Source organism: Artibeus jamaicensis, unplaced genomic scaffold (genome assembly GCF_021234435.1).
Source record: "Artibeus jamaicensis isolate MK-2021 breed Jamaican fruit bat unplaced genomic scaffold, CSHL_Jam_final contig_497, whole genome shotgun sequence".
Classification (NCBI taxonomy): domain Eukaryota; kingdom Metazoa; phylum Chordata; class Mammalia; order Chiroptera; family Phyllostomidae; genus Artibeus; species Artibeus jamaicensis.
In genome coordinates this window covers 9,518,933-9,523,897 of record NW_026521863.1, presented here as the reverse complement: position 1 = coordinate 9,523,897, position 4,965 = coordinate 9,518,933, and the positions used below count along the sequence as shown (strand labels likewise).

The following is a 4,965-nucleotide window of genomic DNA, read 5'->3' as shown; positions in this document are numbered from 1 at the left end:
GTTAAAGCAAAGATGGAAGAATAAATTCTGAAGGAATATGAAGATACCTACACAGATATTTTAGCAAGAAGCGATAAAACTCAGGGTGAAGAACTTAAATAAGTATGGTGTAATACAACCAGAGAAAAAGAAATATTGATTGTTAAAATGACTTAACTTTTTTTCAAGACATATTATAAATTCTAATGTAAGATATAACTTTCTACTTAGCAGATGGTGCAAAGTATAGCATAGTAATTACATATAAACATACGACACAAAATTTTATGTATATATGACCTATACAAATAAATTCTGCAAACAAATACATATTTTAGTATTTTCAGATGAAGAATAATCATGAGTTAGTATTTTATAACATTGTATACAATGACTTTTTTCTAGGATAAATTACCATATGTGCCCCACACTTATTACTAGGCTTTATATTATTTCAAGATCAGAGGAATCATTATTTATATACCAGTTGCAGTATTGTAACATAACTATTTTCTTCTGTGTCTCACAGCTTCTCACTCTGAAACATGTGAAAATAAGGATCTGACATTCTATGATTTGAATTTCTTTATTTAGGGCCCTGTTTCTGACCAGTATCTCTTTGCTTGTTCTGTCCTTCATCACAGATAAAATACTTTTTTCTCTGAGATAGCCTGCATTTCCTTAGCATTTATTTGTGCCTTAAATGGTTCATTACATGGAACTGAACTGGTTTCCTAAATGTTGTCTGTAAGTATAAAAAAGAAAGATTCTGTTGTACTCTATCTTTTAGAAGCCTTCCCTGTGTCCCACCCCCCTTTTTTGGCAGTGGATAAAAAGTTATAAGCACAGAAAAATCATTCCGCTTTGTTTTTGAGAGGGAAAAGACAGCAATTTGACCAAAAGTCATTTTCTCAATTAAATATTAAATTAATATATACACAATCTCAACTTATATAGCAATGTGAATACACAGTTTTATTTAGGATATGACTGGTAATGACCTATTGTGTCAAATATCACAATATTGAAGCATAGAAGTATTTATTGCAACAAAATAAAGAAAATGACAGCAATTTGAAGATTTTTGAATAAATTTTGTGATGCATTTGCCTTCAATTTGCCTGTGATTAGCTTTGGAAACTGTTTTATATTAGCTTTAGAAGGCTTTAAAAACAGCAAAAATAAATCCAAACAAAAACCAACATCAAAAATAAAATCTTTATGTTATCAACTAATTCAAATTTATACCTAAAGGATCAAAATGAATTGCAGTTATGTTTTTTGTCAAAGTGCTAAAAGGGATTTTTAGCAACTTGAAAGCTGTTATTTTTTTGAAAGCCAATTGATTTTTTATTGTTATTCTATCTTGAAAAAGTCTAAGAAAAATATAATTTTCATCTCTTTTGACATTATAAAACCTCTAGAGATATCTTTAAAGAAACATAAAGGGCAGTGGTTATTAAAAGACTAATACATAAATATGCTTTCAAAAATTAACTAATAAATGTTATTTCATAATATTAAAAGTAATTTGTATTTAAAATAGAAAATAAATTCTATAATTATTATAGGTCTATGTTATTACAAAATTAATACTTGCAAATAATTGCAATTTCATATACTAGCATTATACCAAATATGGTATAATATTCTTAATGTAATATCCTTAATATTTTCATACATTTCTACAAACATTAATTATTATGATTGCATATTTATATTTAGTTATTAAATGCACCTCAAAGAATTTTGAATCTAAAGTAAAATATTTTCTAAATGCAGCAATAATTATTTGGAGTTAACTTTAACTCCATTTTATAGTAAAAACATTAGATTTAAGAGTTATGTGTGTGTGTATATATGTATATATATACATATTATATACATAGTTTGAAGTTATGATAATGACTTTTGATTTCAGATGAAAAGAATCTCCAACTCCCTTTCCTACATGGAGGGCTTTGGGCAAATATTTATGGAAGCCCCTCCCACAAATTACATTTATAGAAAGACCAAAAAAGGCACCTCTATAGTCAAACTTAATTGAGCAGGAGCTGACTCATAGCTTCACATAGGAGACTCAAGTCCAAGGTTGACAGTGGGCTGCTGGTACCCAGATATCCAGATTTATCCAGTGTCCATTGTGAGTATAGCAGCATCATTCTGATGGCCTAATCTTCCATTTAAAAGAAAGGATATCAAACCAGCTAGCAGAAATGGCCTGAACTGCCTTCCTGGAACCAAGGCCAGTAAAGAGGCCCTAAAACTGTCCCATGGGGACAAGTCCTGGAGCTCCTTGGGGCAAACTGTGAACCTTGTATATGTGGGTAGAGATTTAGAGAGCTCCACGAAGGACTGAAATAAGGACCTGTACCCCAAGATTCCCTGCCTGGGGTGGTGTTGCAATGCTCTGCAGAGGATTGTGCAGTCCTGGATGATCCTTGGAGCTGGAACGGGGATGTAGCATTATCTTGAGTAAGATACTGCAAAATGTTAGGTCCCCTGAGGAGTGGGTCTAAGGCAGGGATTCTGCTTCTCTGAGTGTACAGTAGCACTATTCCTGAGTACAACTCAGGCCACAGAAGTGGGAAGAAGGAAGAGAGGAAAGCAAGAGGACTTTTTGATCATATGACAAATAATTATTTAAGGAAAAAATTAAATGACATATCTATAGATTTTCCTAGATAATCTCTTTTTAAATTTTAGTTTCTGCTGAGATGAATGAAGGACAATGATCTTAAGATTCTTAGATGCCCCCTGGGCCAATTGAGAAAAATGGTGCTTGCTATACTCTATAAATCAAAATCCTAACCAGTTGGTTTTTGAGGGACTTGGTGAACCTACAATAAAATGTAAAGTGAAAAAAATAAAATTCCACAAATAGCTAAGTAAATTTTAACAGGTAGAGATAGTGATAACTTACCTTAGTGACAACATTAGTAACAGCATTCTAGTATGCCATAGTAATGTAATCACAAAGATATTATTATTGATACAATACGCACAAAAAACTAGACTAATATGCACATGTAAGATGCACAAATACCCAATTCCACAAAGTATAAAAAGATAGTATCACAAACTAATTAGAAAAGTTTAAGTTGTAAAATGGAAGAGCTGATTCATTTTATATAAAAAAGTAAAATGACCTCAACAAAAAGTTGTACTCAAGATAGGTGAAAGAATTTAATGTGAAAAGAATTAAAACAGATAGCATAAGAAAAATGTAAGAGAGTGTCACTATCTTCTAGGAATAGCAGAGGAGTTATAAAACAACACTTAGAAATTATGGATCCAGGTAGCCACCGGAAGCCGATTCTTCTGCTGGTTCACCATCCCAGAGCTGCCCACCAGCCTCTCACAAAGGCATCTTATGTTAACCTGCCTACCACTGCTCTGTGTCATACAGACTCCCCTCTGCACTGAGTGGACATTGCCGTCCCTTGCAACAACAAGGGGGTTCATTCGGTGGGTCCCATATGGACGCTGGCCCCAGAAGTTCTGCACATGTGTGGCACCATCCCCCATGCACACCCACGGGAGCTCATGTGTGATCTCTACATCGACAGAGATCCTGAAGAAATTGAGACAGAAGAGAAAGCCGCTGCTAAAAAGGCTGTGATGAAGGAGGAATTTCAGGGTGGATGGACTGCTCTGACTGCCAAGTTCACTGCTGCTCATCCTGAGGTTACTTCCTGGTCTGAAGGCACAGGGGCCCTCTGTGCCTATTCAGCAGCTTCCTCCTGATGACTAGAGAGCTCAGCCCTCACTGAAGATTCGCCTCCAGTCCCTGCCACTCAGGCCACTGAGGGTAGGAACCACCACCGAGTGGTCTTAGCTCTTGTTCCACAAACTCTTAAACAGGATGGAAATAAGGTTGATGGAAAATAAGGTTTCTTAATACACACACACACACACACACACACACACACACACACACATACACGCAAAACCCCACAAGGTAAAATAATGATGAATGCAAGCACACAGAATTGCTGTTAACTGTTCAATAAAGAATGTGATGGACAAAGTTAACAGAGGCATGGCAGACAATGGCAATGTGTAGGAACACTAAAGAATTATTGTCTATATATACAGGGAATTCCAGCAAATCATCAAATAAAAGTTAGCCAGATCAATAGAAAATCCAGCAATTTAAGAAAGAGAAAACATTAGAGGTGAACAAATCTGTAAAGAAACGCTCAGAACCCATTTGAAGCCCAAGATGCAAATTAAAGTGACACAAGGCTGTCATTTCGCACTGATCTGCAGGTGATGAAACGGTGACAACTTTTCTCATTAACTAATATTCAGAGATCAGCTTCCGCATTGTTCTTTTGTATTGTCATTTTCCTTACTTCTTTGTCACAGTGAGTGTAATTACATCTATTATGATTAGCATTTTAACACCTTGGGGGAATTAATACCTACCTTTGCCCCTTCATTCCTGTAACTTGGAGATCTAACTCTCTCATGAAATTGGGAAAAGTAACTAACTGCCAGTCAAGCCCTTGAGCTGATAATTGGAATGGATATGCCCCTGAGAACTATCCTAATTTTCTCTGTTATCCTTTTCTCCCCTGTGCTTCATGCACACTGACACTTTCAGATTTATTTCTAGATTGATCACAGTAGAATTAAGTATTCTGCCTAAGTGTTGGGAAGTCTATAAATTAATTTGCTATCCATAATTATTATTAAGTATAATGCATGCGGCTACCACATACCTGGGCATCAAACAAGATTCCATTGTTTTTGTGTTTATCATTTATCACAGCAACTGGGACACTGTCAAAGAAAATAATATCTTTTACATCACAAAGGTATGTAGTCATGGTAAATTCATGCTATATTAAGCACAATAATTATGTTTGATATGTGTAAGCTCATTGTTTTAGTGACCTGTGGGTGACAAGATTATTGATTTGGAATATAGTCCGGTTGACAAAAGTAAATTGTAATCTAGAAATGGAGGACAATGAGGTG

General features: G+C 34.9%; 1 pseudogene; it reads left to right on the top strand.

Annotated features, from left to right (window-relative positions):
* Positions 1-3,267: 3,267 nt before the first annotated feature.
* On the top strand, positions 3,268-3,817 carry LOC119058451 (40S ribosomal protein SA-like; annotated as a pseudogene).
* Positions 3,818-4,965: the final 1,148 nt, after the last annotated feature.